Below are 15,647 nucleotides of genomic sequence, written 5' to 3'. Positions count from 1 at the left end.
CCTGGCCTGGCCTGGCCTGGCCGGGCCTGGCCTGGCCTGGCCTGGCAGCCTGGCCTGGCCTGGCCTGGCCTGGCCTGGCCTAGCCCTGGCCTGGCCTGGCCTGGCCTGGCCTAACCTGGCCTGGCCGAGGCCTAGGCCTGGCCTGGCCTGGCCTGGCCTGGCCTGGCCTGGCCTGGCCTGGCCGGGCCTGGCCTACCGGGCCTGGCCCTGGCCTGGCCTGGCCTGGCCTGGCCTAGCCTAGCCTAGCCTGGCCTAACCTGGCCTGGCCTAGCCTGGCCTGGCCTAGCCTGGCCTGGCCTGGCCTGGCCTGGCCTGGCCTGGCCTGGCCTGGCCTGGCCTGGCCTGGCCTAACCTGGCCTGGCCTGGCCTGGCCTGGCCTGGCCTGGCCTGGCCTGGCCTGGCCTGGCCTGGCCTGGCCTGGCCTGGCCTGGCCTGGCCTGGCCTGGCCTGGCCTGGCCTGGCCTGGCCTGGCCTGGCCTGGCCTGGCCTGGCCTGGCCTGGCCTGGCCTGGCCTGGCCTAGCCTGGCCTGGCCTGGCCTGGCCTGGCCTGGCCTGGCCTGGCCTGGCCTGGCCTGGCCTGGCCTGGCCTGGCCTGAGCCTGGCCTGGCCTGGCCTGGCCTGGCCTGGCCTGGCCTGGCCTGAGCCTGGCCTGGCCTGGCCTGGCCGGGCCTGGCCTGGCCTGGCCGGGCCTGGCCTGGCCTGGCCTGGCCTGGCCTGGCCTGGCCTGGCCTGGCCTGGCCTGGCCTGGCCTGGCCTGGCCTGGCCTGGCCTGGCCTGGCCTGGCCTGGCCTGGCCTGGCCTGGCCTGGCCTGGCCTGGCCTGGCCTGGCCTGGCCTGGCCTGGCCTGGCCTGAGCCTGCCTGGCCTGGCCTGGCCTGGCCTGGCCTGGCCTGGCCTGGCCTGGCCTGGCCTAGCCTGGCCTGGCCTGGCCTGGCCTGGCCTGGCCTGGCCTGGCCTGGCCTGAGCCTGGCCTGGCCTGGCCTGGCCTGGCCTGGCCTGGCCTGGCCTGGCCTGGCCTGGCCTGGCCTGGCCTGGCCTGGCCTGGCCTGGCCTGGCCTGGCCTGGCCTGGCCTGGCCTGGCCTGGCCTGGCCTGGCCTGGCCTGGCCTAGCCTGGCACAGCCTGGCCTGGCCTGGCCTGGCCTGGCCTGGCCTGGCCTGGCCTGGCCTGGCCTGGCCTGGCCTGGCCTGGCCTGGCCTGGCCTGGCCCTAGCCTGGCCGGGCCGGGCCTGGCCTGGCCTGGCCTGGCCTGGCCTGGCCTGGCCTGGCCTGGCCTGGCCTGGCCTGGCCTGGCCTGGCCTGGCCTGGCCTGGCCTGGCCTGGCTGGCCTGGCCTGGCCTGGCCTGGCCTGGCCTGGCCTGGCCTGAGCCTGGCCTGGCCTGGCCTGGCCTGGCCTGGCCTGGCCTGGCCTGGCCTGGCCTGGCCTGGCCTGGCCTGCCTGGCTGGCCTGGCCTGGCCTGGCCGGGCCTGAGCCTGGCCTGGCCTGGCCTGGCCTGGCCTGGCCTGGCCTGGCCTGGCCTGGCCTGGCCTGGCCTGGCCTGGCCTGGCCTGGCCTGGCCTGGCCTGGCCTGGCCTGGCCTGGCCTGGCCTGGCCTGGCCTGGCCTGGCCTGGCCTGGCCTGGCCTGGCCTGGCCTGGCCTGGCCTGGCCTGGCCCTGCCTGGCCGGGCCTAAGCCTGGCCTGGCCTGAGCCCCTGGCCTGGCCTGGCCTGGCCTGGCCTGGCCTGGCCAGGCCTGGCCTGGCCTAGCCTGGCCTAGCCTGGCCTGGCCTGGCCTGGCCTGGCCTAGCCTAGCCTGGCCTGGCACCTGGCCTGGCCCTGGCCTGGCCTAGCCTAGCCTGGCCCTGCCTGGCCTGGCCTGGCCTGGCCTGGCCTGGCCTGGCCTGGCCTGGCCTGGCCTGGCCTGGCCTGGCCTGGCCTGGCCTGGCCTGGCCTGGCCTGGCCTGGCCTGGCCTGGCCTGGCCTGGCCTGGCCTGGCCTGGCCTGGCCTGGCCTGGCCTGGCCTGGCCTGGCCTGGCCTGGCCTGGCCTGGCCTGGCCTGGCCTGGCCTGGCCTGGCCTGGCCTGGCCTGGCCTGGCCTGGCCTGGCCTGGCCTGGCCTGGCCTGGCCTGGCCTGGCCTGGCCTGGCCTGGCCTGGCCTGGCCTGGCCTGGCCTGGCCTGGCCTGGCCTGGCCTGGCCTGGCCTGGCCTGAGCCTGGCCTGGCCTGGCCTGGCCTGGCCCTGGCCTGGCCTGGCCTGGCCTGGCCTGGCCTGGCCTGAGCTGGCCTGGCCTGGCCTGGCCTGGCCTGGCCTGGCCTGGCCTGGCCTGGCCTGGCCTGGCCTGGCCTGGCCTGGCCTGGCCTGGCCTGGCCTGGCCTGGCCTGGCCTGGCCTGGCCTGGCCTGGCCTGGCCTGGCCTGGCCTGGCCTGGCCTGGCCTGGCCTGGCCTGGCCTGGCCTGGCCTGGCCTGGCCTGGCCTGGCCTGGCCTGGCCTGGCCTGGCCTGGCCTGGCCTGGCCTGGCCTGGCCTGGCCTGGCCTGGCCTGGCCTGGCCTGGCCTGGCCTGGCCTGGCCTGGCCTGGCCTGGCCTGGCCTGGCCTGGCCTGGCCTGGCCTGGCCTGGCCCTGGCCTGGCCCTGGCCTGGCCTGGCCTGGCCTGGCCTGGCCTGGCCTGGCCTGGCCTGGCTGGCCTGGCCTGGCCTGGCCTGGCCTGGCCTGGCCTGGCCTGGCCCTGGCCTGGCCTGGCCTGAGCCTGGCCCTGGCCCTGGCCTGGCCTGGCCTGGCCTGGCCTGGCCTGGCCTGGCCTGGCCTGGCCTGGCCTGGCCTGGCCTGGCCTGGCCTGGCCTGCGGGCCTGAGCCTGGCCTGGCCTGGCCTGGCCTGGCCTGGCCTGGCCTGGCCTGGCCTGGCCTGGCCTGGCCTGGCCTGGCCTGGCCTGGCCTGGCCTGGCCTGGCCTGGCCTGGCCTGGCCTGGCCTGGCCTGGCCTGGCCCTGGCCTGGCCTGGCCTGGCCTGGCCTGGCCTGGCCTGGCCTGGCCTGGCCTGGCCTGGCCTGGCCTGGCCCTGGCCTGGCCTGGCCTGGCCTGGCCTGGCCTGGCCTGGCCTGGCCTGGCCTGGCCTGGCCTGGCCTGGCCTGGCCTGGCCTGGCCTGGCCTGGCCTGGCCTGGCCCTGGCCTGGCCTGGCCTGGCCTGGCCTGGCCTGGCCTGGCCTGGCCTGGCCTGGCCTGGCCTGGCCTGGCCTGGCCTGGCCTGGCCTGGCCTGGCCTGGCCTGGCCTGGCCTGGCCTGGCCTGGCCCTGGCCTGGCCTGGCCTGGCCTGGCCTGGCCTGGCCTGGCCTGGCCTGGCCTGGCCTGGCCTGGCCTGGCCTGGCCTGGCCTGGCCTGGCCTGGCCTGGCCTGGCCTGGCCTGGCCGGGCGAGCCTGGCCTGGCCTGGCCTGGCCTGGCCTGGCCTGGCCTGGCCTGGCCTGGCCTGGCCCTGGCCTGGCCTGGCCTGGCCTGGCCTGGCCTGGCCTGGCCTGGCCTGGCCTGGCCTGGCCTGGCCTGGCCTGGCCTGGCCTGGCCTGGCCTGGCCTGGCCTGGCCTGGCCTGGCCTGGCCTGGCCTGGCCTGGCCTGGCCTGGCCTGGCCTGGCCTGGCCTGGCCTGGCCTGGCCTGGCCTGGCCTGGCCTGGCCTGGCCTGGCCTGGCCTGGCCTGGCCTGGCCTGGCCTGGCCTGGCCTGGCCTGGCCTGGCCTGGCCTGGCCTGCCTGGCCTGGCCTGGCCTGGCCCTGGCCGGGCCGCCTGGCCTGGCCTGGCCTGGCCTGGCCGGGCCTGGCCTGGCCTGGCCTGGCCTGGCCTGGCCTGGCCTGGCCTGGCCTGCCTGGCCTGGCCTGGCCTGGCCTGCCCTGGCCTGGCCTGGCCTGGCCTGGCCTGGCCTGCCTGAACCTGGCCTAGCCTGGCCTGGCCTGAGCCTGGCCTGGCCTAGCCTGGCCTGGCCTAGCCCTGGCCTGGCCTGGCCTAGCCTGGCCTAGCCTGGCCGGGCCTGGCCTGGCCTGGCCTAGCCTGGCCTGGCCTAGCCTGGCCTGGCCTGGCCTAGCCTGGCCTGGCCTAGCCTGGCCTGGCCTGGCCTGGCCTGGCCTGGCCTGGCCTGGCCTGGCCTGGCCCTGGCCTGGCCTGGCAGCCTGGCCTGGGCCTGGCCTGGCCTGGCCTGGCCTGGCCTGGCCTGGCCTGGCCTGGCCTGGCCTGGCCTGGCCTGGCCTGGCCTGGCCTGGCCTGGCCCTGGCCTGGCTGGCCTGGCCTGGCCTGGCTGGCCTGGCCTGGCCTGGCCTGGCCGGGCCTGGCCTGGCCTGGCCTGGCCTGGCCCTGGCTGGCCTGGCCTGGCCTGGCCTGGCCTGGCCCTGGCCTGGCCTGGCCTGGCCTGGCCTGGCCTGGCCTGGCCTGGCCTGGCCTGGCCTGGGCCTGGCCTGGCCTGGCCTGGCCTGGCCTGGCCTGGCCTGGCCTGGCCTGGCCTGGCCTGGCCTGGCCTGGCCTGGCCTGGCCTGGCCTGGCCTGGCCTGGCCTGGCCTGGCCTGGCCTGGCCTGGCCTGGCCTGGGCCTGGCCTGGCCTCAGGCCTGGCCTGGCCTGGCCTGGCCTGGCCTGGCCTGGCCCTGGCCTGGCCTGGCCTGGCTGCTTGCCTGGCCCTGGCCTGGCCTGGCCTGGCCTGGCCTGGCCTGGCCTGGCCTGGCCTAGGCCTGGCCTGGCCTGGCCTGGCCTGGCCCTGGCCTGGCCTGGCCTGGCCTGGCCTGGCCTGGCCTGGCCTAACTGGCCTGGCCTGGCCTCCTGGCCTCAGCCTGGCCTGGCCTAGCCTGGCCTGGCCTCTCACCCTCCCTAACCTGGCCTGGCTGGCTCACCTAGCCTAGCCTAACCTAGCCTAGACCCTAGCCTAGCCTAGCCCTGGCCTGGCCTGGCCTAAGCCTAACCTAACCTAGCCTAAGCCTAGCCTAGCCTAACCTAGCCTCACCCTGGCCTAACCTAACCCTAGCCTAGCCTAACCTAGCCTAACCCAGCTGCCTCCAGCTGGCCTGGCCTTCTTAACCCCAAGCCTGGCCCCAGCCCCAGCCCCAGCCTAGCCTAGCCTAACCTAACCTGTCCTAACCCTAACCATAACCAGACCTAACCTAATCCTAACCATAGCCTAACCCCTAACCTAACCTAACCTAACACTGGCTCCGAGCCTAACCTAACCTAAACCCTAGCCCTAACCTAGCCTGGCCTAACCTGGCCTTCTTCTAACCTAAGCCTAACCTAGCCCTAACCTAGCCCTAACCCCTAACTTGGGCCTAACCTAACCTAACCCCAACCCTAGCCTAACCTAAACCGTATCCCTATCCCTAACTCTAACCTAAACGTAACCTAGCCGAACCGAGCCTAGCCTAACCGAGCCTAGTCCTAACCCGAACCATAACCCCAACCCGAACCCGAACCCAACCCGAACCCTAACCCTAACCCTAACCCTCCGCCTCACCGTACCCTGAACCCTACCCCTACCCTGTCCCTGAACCATAACTCGAACCATAACTCTAACCGAACCCTAACCCTAACTCAAACCTAACCTTAAACCGAGCCTTAACCCTAACCTAACCTGAACCCACACCAGAACCAGAACCCACACCCACACCGAACCCGAACTTGGACCCAAATCGAATCCTAACCCTAACCTGAGATCACACCCTGACCCGAACCCTGATCCAAACCTGAACTCTGACCCAAACCCTGACCAGAACCCTAACCCTAACCCTAACCCAACTCTAACTCTATCTCTAACCCTAGCCCTAACCCAAACCTGAACCCTAACCGTAACTCTAATCATAGCCCTAACCCTAGCCCTATCCCTAGCCCTAGCCCTAGCCCTAGCTGTAACCCTAGCCCTAGCCCTGACCTTGACCCTGCCCCTGACCTGAATCCAAACTCAAGCCCCATCCCAACCCGAACTCCACTCAAACTCCAACCTTAATCCCAACCCTGAATCCTTTCAGTGCCCATAGTCCGTGAGGGAGGAAACTATTAGCTTAGCTGACACAGGCCGAGCCTCAGTAACGAGTGTCCAGGTGGACAGCCGGTGCATGACTTGCAATTTCTGAAATATGTGTGAGCAGAAAGGAGGAGGAGAGCACCCGCAGTTCTGCGACTCGCTTACCACTTTGAGGCACGAGGCACATGAGGACTCCACAGTGATTGAAAGTCGGGGCATTTATTCTCCCAGCAAAATTGGGGGATCCAGGAAAACAAGGAAAAGAAGATACCAGAAGGGGCTGCAGATGAGTGCAGATTGGAAAGTGAACCAGGACGCTTGGATCCCCAGAGACTGGATGGAGATAGTCCAGGGAAGCCTGGAGAGCCTCCCAGTTTGTCCTTGGCGTTTTCAGTCAGACACTCTAGAATGGCCAAATTAGGTGCATATTGAGGACAGAAGGGCCTCTGGTCAAAGGACTGGGTATCAAATTGGATATCGCCTGAATCCACCCTTGTCTTCCTTATACTGAGGATGGCCACAGAAAGCTGCTGGATCACTTCCTTCAGCTTCAGGGTGCTGCTGTGGATTTTATGATTGAACACTGTGATGGGGCAGCATCTTCCCCAGCTGCAGCAGTCCTAAGAGTAGGACCTGATGGCCCACCAAGAAAACATGGTGAAAGAGACACAAAGAAAAGCGTTCATAGCGTCTTCTCTTGGGAAATCCCAAGGGGCCTCAAGGTCCACAACTACTTCCAACCTCGGAAGCGCGTGGGAGAGGCGCCAGGAAGCTCAAACATGACAGCTCACGATGCTTTTCTGCCATGAAATCACATTCAGGTACGCTCACCAACATGTCAGTGGAAAGCTTTATGTTTGCAGAAAACAGGTCCTGAGACTTTAATCCATACTTAAAGTGATCCTTACAACAAGGATTGCACTTTATGTTCTAGGGGCTTTTGTTTGTATTTTGAATAAGCCCTTCAGGGTTTTCTGGTAAAACCAGACACCTGGGCAATGTTTGCCCATTTTTCGGCTTCCCACCTGGGGCACACGCACTCCTGGGGACCAGTAAGCTCCACACTGCAACCACTCACACTTTTAAGGGGCTTTCAAGCAGAGCCACATTGTAGGATGCAAACAGGGGCTTTCAAGCAGAGCCACATTGTAGGACGCAAACAGAGGCAAGAAACGATTCCCACATGGTTCTGGAATGCGGGGAATTTACTCAGTTCTGGTAACAGCGTGCTGCAGTTGCTGTCTGTTGACGGGGCTGCCGGTAAGTCAGTTTGGGCATGAGAGGGTTTCCACTCAAGTTCAAGACATCATTTCATTTAAAAGGCAAAAAGATCCTTTTTAAACAGGTTCAAGAGTAAAAGGTGGAAAGAACCTTTAGATGAGATCCTGTGATGACGAAGTGTAAACGCTTTACTATGCCATCTGCTTATTTCAACTGAAATAATTTCATTTCTTCTCTTGCCTCTTCCAGAAAATATACTGGAATGCATTACAAGTGCAACAGCACAATGATTCAAATACTACAGTGATGCTTTCCTATTATCCAAATAAAAACATATCTTAGAGAATGTTTCGTTAGGAAACATATATCAGTAAACAGATGTTCAATCATAAGAGTCCCCCCTTTTTTACTTAACTTCATTTCTACAGACTAAAGTCTTAGTGACCAATTAATGTATTTAATAAATATGTTTATTAGGTCGTTTGCAAAGCTGGTTCTCTTAAACAATTACTTATAGTGGTATCACTCAAAATGAAATAAACCTACAAAAAAAATCACTGTAAGTATTTGGGGAGCTCAAAGAGACTTTTGGGTATGTTCTCTATGTTTTCAACAGCAGCAGGAGAGGACTTTCATAAACGGAGCTCAGTCTCTCCTTGTCCATCCCCGGAGACACTCCCTCTGCCCATCCACACGGGGCTGGAGCTGGGATGGAGAATTCGGCTCCAGGTCTCTCACTGTCAACACTCCTCTGTGAAGAGAGGGTCTGAGCCCATAAAACGGGTAGCTAGTGGGTCTTGTCACAAACCCCAGGCAGCACGTGGTTACATGAGGTGCCACTGTGGAAGGCAGGTGGCTCAGATCTACATGCCACATCAACTCTGTGACTACCGTTTGGATCTGGAACCGCTTTTCTTGGGAGATCCCACTGTGTCTCTTATTTGCACTTTAATTTCACATCATCACCATTAGAACCAGTTTGTAGTTAAAGACAAAAGAATGATTCTTCACTGAGAATTAGCCATTTATTTTGGAAGTCCCTTGGGAATTTAAACATTTGTAGGTGTTCCTATTTGCAAGCAGTGACTATACAAGACTAAACCCTTCTGTCGCACAGTAATGACCACGTTATGTGGTTAGATAATGATATCAGACAGAATCCACTTTCATAGAACAGCCTTCTTCTGGAAGGAGTCCCAGATCCCAGACTCACTTTGTCCCAGGCCCCATACTCCACTGAGGCTGGAGGCACACGGAAGGAGAAAAGTTCTCCCCGCCCGTCAGGGTTTCTCAGGACACCCACTGTTCCAGGACAACAGGTCCAGAATCCATTCATCCACCCGTCAGTCAGCCAGGCAGCCCTGAAGGAAATCTACATCTGGTGGAAAGGACAGACACAGAAAATGACAGCATGGTGTGACAAGTGCTCCAACAGGGGACACTCAGGAGAACAGCTATGCCACCAGGAGGACTAGGGGGTGTGCAGGGTCAGCCAGACCAGGGGTGGGGGCTGGGAATGCTCCAGGAGGATGGATACAGTTGTTTCCTCCAGCGGCTACAGGTGTCGGTGCAGCCAGGTATTCACCAGACAAGATGACCGGAGGGATGCTGAGGGGATGACCAGGCACCAGGAAAAGGCAACTGCTGCCCCAGCTCAAGACATTCAGCCAGCACCTCGGTCTCATCAAGGCCTGCTCCGGACTTCTGTTCCCCCCGTACCATCAGTTGCAATGATAGCTCAGGGCAAAACTGTGTCCTTGCCCACCTCCCCACCCCCCGTCCTTACCCACCTCAGGCCTTGATGGCCCCAGAGCACCAGGGATGCTGGTCCACAATCGGGGCCCCAGGCTGTAAGCTCCTGCCAGCTGGCCAGCCCTCTGGGGTCCTCTCAACACACCCCTGATGGCAGTGATGGAGATGCAGTTGGAATCTGAGTTGTGCAGTCTGCTCATTTTGCCTTGAACAGTAGAAAATAGACTCCAACTGTAAGCATACTTTGCATTTACACTCTCATCCCATTTTTGTTACTTAAAAAACACATTTTCTTAGGAACTTTTACACCAAAGTGTCTTCTGCAAAGCAAAAGTTCAGTAATGAGATTTTTTTCAGTACAATTTCATTTTATGCACATAGATGTGTCACTAAAGAGGGTTGTGTATAAAATGAGGTGCAGAGCACGCCTGATATTTATTATTGCTGTTTTCACACCATGCTCAGTTTTCCCATCTTATCTCCAGATTCAAGGACAGGGAACAAAGGAAACACAGATATGCACACTTCAAAATGTCCACAGAATTCTACAAACTCGGGTTCTTGCAGGAGGTGAATTGTCCACAGAAAACCCAGGTTCTTGCAGAGCTAAAGATTAAAGACCTGGGCAACAGAAAGGCGGGGCGTGGATAGCACATAACCAAGAGAAAGTGTCGTGTGTCTGGGAGCAGCCCACCTTCTCTGTCAGGATTGAGCACCGCCGGGAGCTGGTCTCTCTGTTGAGCTGGCCCTCGGGCCTGGCAGAAGCAGTGCTGAGCCAGGGGTAGGAGCAGCTGGCCACGGACACCACGGACCAAGTATCCGTGGGACCAGCTCCTAGTCCTGAGCTAAGGTTAAACTACAGTTCCATTTATTTGCATATTTCCTGTGATAGGCAATGTGCTCAATGTTTTGGAGGACTATATTCTCTCCTATTTTATTTCATTTTTTTGAACCACCTTATGAAGGTATGACTGACATACAAAAAGCTGTGCATAATTAATGTATGCAACTTGATGAGTTTGGAGATAGGTTTATACCCATGAAACCATCACCACAATCTGTGTCATAAACATATCCATCCAAAAGTTTTCTCCTACCCTATTTATTTATTATTGTTATCATCATCATTGTTTGTGTGTGTGGTAAGAACACAACATAAGAACAACCCTCTTAGCAAATTTTAAGTATACAATACAGTATTGTTAACTCCAGGCACCATGTTGTGCAGTAGATCTCCAGAATTTATTCATCTTGCATAACTGAATCTTTGCACCCTTTCACAGGCACTTCCCCATTTCCTTGGCACTCAGAGGGGGTAAAATGTTGCCTTGGGTCTTCACAGCTGGATGCAGCACAGCCTTGGTGTCTTTCTGCTCTGTCCAGTCCTACATGCTGGTCAGTACCTGCTCCGCCCCTGGCATAGCCCCTTGCTCATGCACCCCCATGTAGACCCCACATCTTGGCCTCTCCATCAGGTCCACCTGTGGGTTACAGAAACCCCTGCCCCGTGGATCTGCCTCTGCCTCCTTCTTCCTAGTCTTCTCTTGTCCCTTCCTCGAACGTCCCTCCTTGCCTTCCCACCGAAGAAGGGGCCAGTGGAGAAGAGGTGAAGCCGGGCTAACATAATAACGGCACACACATAGGTGCTTTCTGGCATGAGAGGCTCTTCGGAGTGCTCACTGCATTCACACATTAAATCCTCATAACAGCCTTGTGAGGGGAAGTATCACGATTACCTCCATCTCACAGATGAGGAACTCGAGGCAGATAGGTGGAGTAACATATCCAACCTCACATGCAATGAGCAATCAGAGCCGGGATGCCACCCAGATGTTCTTCACCTGTGCCTCACCTAAGGTTCTGGGTCCAGCACCCATGAAACGCAGCCGCAGCCTGCCTCAGGTTCTAGGAGAAATTGCTGTATCCTTATCATAAATCCCCTCACAACAAATAAGCTCTTAACTAAGCTATGTGGGCACGTTACTTCAACTTCACCTGAAAAACAGTCCTTGGCAGGTTTCTAACCGCCTACGAGTCCATGAAAAACTGAAGACAGATGGGGGAGCCCAGGTACCAGAAGAGGAGGAGGCAGCTGCCTATTTGGAAACGTGGGAGCGGGCAGAGCTTGGAAAGGAAGGGAGAGTATGTGGACCCTCTCAAAGCCCCTTCCTCCAACTCAAGCACAGACTTTGACCAAGTACAAAGTGACATCAGGACTCTACAGTCAGCAAATGACGAAGGCATGCACTTTGGACCAAGGCCAAGGGCCAACCCAACGTCTACAGAAGGGAAGACGAGGATAAAATAGACAGCTCTGCTTTGAGTCATTGAGATCGAGCTGTGAGGGGCAGAAAACAGCATCTCCTCCGTCCAGAACATGTCCACGCTCAGAAGTAGACTCTCCAAGGGTCATTTGGGTCGTTGGGGTCATTTTGGTCACACACAGAAGGTATCTGCCCTTTTTCTCCACAGATGAGGAACCTGAGAAAAACAGAACTCAAGTCTCCGGACCAGGAGCACGTGTGGTCTACAGGCTGGAATTTGGGAAACATTGGTGTTCCAGGAGGTCACTGCTGCGGACAGAGCCCTCAACTTCATGTGCACTTAGGGACACAGGTTGGTCAACAGCCAGACATGATCCTTTTGCAAAGCTGTGCGCCTCCACTGAACTTCCACTTTCATAGGGTTCTGATTACAGGAATACATACTCACGGCAGACACTTTTAAAATGCAGAAGACAATGGAGAGAATTCCATCCCAAGAGATACCCATCACTAACCTACTAATGGATCTCCTTTCAGCCTCAGGCAGAGCTGCACTGACTTGGAGTTTGCTCTGGAGTGGACCCACACCCCACACAGCTCCTGGGTCCCCGGGTGCACGGCTAGGCAGCATGCTGAGGGTCTAAAGGGGGTGCCTGTGGCAGGGAGAGCCTTCTGAGGAGGCAAACTCTGAAAGCCACGGGCTTGGAGTCGGGGTGTGAAGGCGTGTCCTCATCAGACCTCTGTTACTTATCAGCATACCCTGGAGGCTTGCCATCAAGGGTGGTCCACAGAGCAGCCACCACCTCACTGCTAACCAGTGAGACCAAGACCAAACCTGCTAGCAACAAAGCCAGCAGCCACTCGCCCCGGCTTTTCAGACCCTGCTCTACAACGATGGGAGGGGGAGGGGGTGCTGTGGGGCCACTCTGAGCCCACGGAAGTTAGGGAGCTAACAAGCCCTCCATTTCTGACTTCTGAGGCCAGAGCACCAGGTCACCCACCAATAGTGGACACCAAAAGGTCCTTGAACTTGACCAAGCTAGAGGAGAGGACCACCCTCCTTGGGGCCAGACATGGGCTGGGATCCTGAGCTTCTCCTGGAGGCCAGCGTTACCACATGCCCAGGTTTCTCACCTTCAGCACTGCTGACATTCTGGGCCAAGTATTTTTGTGTTGTGAGCTGCCCTATGCATTGTAGGGTGTTTTACAGCATCCCTGGCCTCTACCTGCCACTAGCACACCCTCCAGACATCACCAAGTGCCCCTGGGGAGGGAGGGTAAGACTGTTCTGTTTAGGAACACCTGCACTTATCCCACTGCACAGACTCGGGCTCTGGTCAGCCCCGGGGCCACCCATGTGTGCAGGACTCACCTCCTATCCAGGAATGGGGGTGGGGGTGGGGCGGGAGGGATTGGCTGGAGTCGCTTCCCCATCACAGACTCTGCTCCATCACCATTGGCATCAACAAGATCTGTTGACTGCTGACTCACAACTCACAGGCTGATGTTTCTCCTCTCTATTATCAGGGTCTTAAAAACAATTTGTCTCTCTGTGGGTTTCATGACCAAACCCCTTTCTTCCCGATGAGAATGTCTTTAGTCCCTGTTCCTAGAAGTTCCAGACTGTGAGTCTACCACTGCTTCCACTTGACTACTGACGACTGTGACTGCAAACCGAGGGCTTTGGGGTCACCTTTTCCTGGGTCTATAACGTGTGTCCTTCCTGATCCTGGGGGGCTTGGGTACCAATTTTGGATGGACGATTTGAAGCCCAAGATTTGAGGAGGATTAGGCCCCATCCCTTCTATTTTCTTTCTCACCTTTCTTCTCAGTCTGAAGCCAGCCACTGGCCCTGCACAAACGGAATGTGTGTACCTCAGGGAAGGGCACCTCTGGCTGGGCATTCATCTCAAGGGCAGTACACCTGCCCCAGGCCGGAGGGGCACTGCGGGGAAGGTACAAGACCCCTCCAACCACGGATATTAGCAGAGCACTTTAAAGATCTCAAAGCGGGGCTGCAGCTGGTATGTCTTTGGTCTCCAGGATATCGCCAGGAAACGTTAAGGGAAGCAGTGCTGTGCCCACCTCACAAATAAAGAAACCTGAGGCTCGATTAAGTGCCTTGTCAAGTTCGCTAGATCCGGGTCCTTTGTGGGATGCCTGCAGAACGCACAACGGAAATACAAGGCCTCCACGGTTCCCAACACCTTCCTGAGAGTCTGCTTACTTGATTTGACCTAAACCTCTGCACACCTTCCTGAGGCAGCTAGCTCAGAGAAAACAGAAGAGCAGTCAGCACTGTGTGCCAGTTGTGACTGGGGCAAACGAGCACCGTTTGGAGCCCACCAGCCAGCCTCCCCAGGCTCCTGTGGCCCCACGGCTGTGCGTCAGGCCAGGACCCGTGCAGAGCTTTTCAATCGCGCTACTGGACTGTGGAGCAGCTTTTCCAGCTGAAGGCTCAGCTCGGCCAGTTGTTTTTGTCTACACCCAACCCACCTGCAGGCCTGAAGCCCTAAAGAAGGCCGTTCAAGTCTCGGCTGGAAGCTCAGGGTCCACATGCAGACAGCCAGTTTCCCAGCCCTTCCTCCTGCTGATCCTGCTGATCAAGAACTGACTGGGCGACAGATGAGTGAGAAAAGGGGGCAGCACGCACACGAGTCCCCAGGGACCTTGTTCCAGGGCAGACTCTGCCTCAGTGTGTCTGGGTGGGGTATCGCTAACAGGCCAGGGGGAGCACGTGTTGCTGGGCAACAGGCACGACAGCAATTATCTCACTTCCACCAGGCCTGGAATTCTGCAGCTTCCCGACTTCCTCCCACTCTGCAAGCCCTGGGTTTGCTGGTTGATGCCCCCACCTGCGTCACCTAGAATGCTGTTCATCCCCCTTCTTCAAACATCTGGGTTGGAGCTCGGCCCAAGCATGCCCTCGGCGCTCCCACCCACACCAGACAACAATGCCCACTGTCAGCAATCAGCAATAACCTGTGACTCTGCTCAGAGCCAAAGACTCCCATTCAGTCTCTTGAAGAGCAAGTCAGCACCTCTGCACAGTTTGCTCTCTCTCAGCTCGCTGAGTGTGTATCTCTTTGACATTTTTAAAAATTCCACCTGGAATTTATTAAATTTTGCATAGATAATAAACTAATACGCCAGGTCCTTTCTAGCTTTCAGACTGGTGGGCATCCTCCGCTTCCGTCTGGGACGGCTTTTTCCTGACTCTGTGGGCATCTCCTGGCATTTTTGTTTGCTGGCTTGCTTCACACGAGCCTTGTTTGGGAACTCTGTGGACATGTCCGGACACCTGACCAGCCTAGCATTTCTCTTAAGGGCAGGGACTGAAACGCCACACCTCTGTGGTCTTTGTCCCTGGCATGTAACAGGATATTTAGTGAAATGAAATAAAAATTAAATTTTGGGTAATGCAATTTGGCAATTTGTATTAAAGCGTTTAGAGATATATGTACTCAATGGCCTGATAATTCCATTTTTAGCAGTTGATTCTAAAGAAATAATCAGAAATAAGTGAATTCAAGAAACACAGTATTATATAAAAGCAAGACATTGGAAACATCTTAAAGATCCAATAATAGAATGATTAAAAATTATGCCTATATTCATATATGCAGCTCTGAAAAACTACATTTTCTAAGAATATTTAATGAAAATTTTCTTTATATAACATGAGGTGAAAAAAGCAGGTTGCAAAACTAGTTCAACAGCATGATCAAAATTTTGTAAAAGATATATACGTGCAGAAAAATAAACAGAGATAAAATATACCAAAAGATTAATAGTAATTGCTGAGTAGTATGATTATGGGTGATTTTAACTTTTTTCTTTCACTTCTTAGTATTCTCCAGATTTCTTTTACAATTAATTTTGAGTAAATTTATAATTATAGGACTTATAAAGTAAAATTATTTATAGTACACTTTATAATAGTTTTTAACACCTATTTGTCCTGTCTTCTTAGCTTCATCACAGATTCCTCAAGGGCAGGATTTTGGTGTGGGCAGCCCCTCCTCCGGAGCCCTCCAGGTAACAAGCACTCAGTGACGTTGCTGGCAACTCCCCCAGCCTTGCAGAAACCTTCCTGCTCACCAGACAGGCCTGGAGGTGCTGCTCACCCTCTCTTTACCCCTTTCTTTTGAGGCGCTAGACCCTATACCTTAGATGCCTCCCTGCAGAGCCTTGGCCCACACATCTGTCACCTGGCAGCTCGTACAGACAGGTGTGGCTAAAGGGTCAGGCCTCTGGTGGTTCCCACAGCATCCAACACAATGGCCCAAATCAGCCCCCTTACCGGGTGGCTCCATGGCGGGGGCGAGCTCGAGAGAGAAAGTGCGGGCGTTAGGTGGGGAAGAGGCGCCCTGGGCGGATGGGCGCTGCTTCTCTTCTGGGCTCGGATTGCGCGGACAAGAGCGTGCATCCATCCGGGAGCAGCGGCTGGCGGGG

General features: G+C 58.7%; 1 long non-coding RNA gene across 1 annotated transcript; it reads right to left on the bottom strand.

Moving 5' to 3' along the window:
• Positions 1–8,187: 8,187 nt before the first annotated feature.
• On the bottom strand, positions 8,188–15,638 carry LOC147915340 (uncharacterized). Its single transcript, XR_015554237.1, has 3 exons — positions 15,496–15,638; positions 8,967–9,133; positions 8,188–8,554 (listed from the first exon to the last, which is right to left on the bottom strand). It is a non-coding gene; the product is annotated as an uncharacterized LOC147915340 (long non-coding RNA).
• Positions 15,639–15,647: the final 9 nt, after the last annotated feature.

Source organism: Ceratotherium simum, chromosome 14 (assembly GCF_057802395.1).
Source record: "Ceratotherium simum simum isolate JZ-2026a chromosome 14, ASM5780239v1, whole genome shotgun sequence".
Lineage (NCBI taxonomy): Eukaryota > Metazoa > Chordata > Mammalia > Perissodactyla > Rhinocerotidae > Ceratotherium > Ceratotherium simum.
This window is presented reverse-complemented; position numbering and strand designations above follow the sequence as displayed.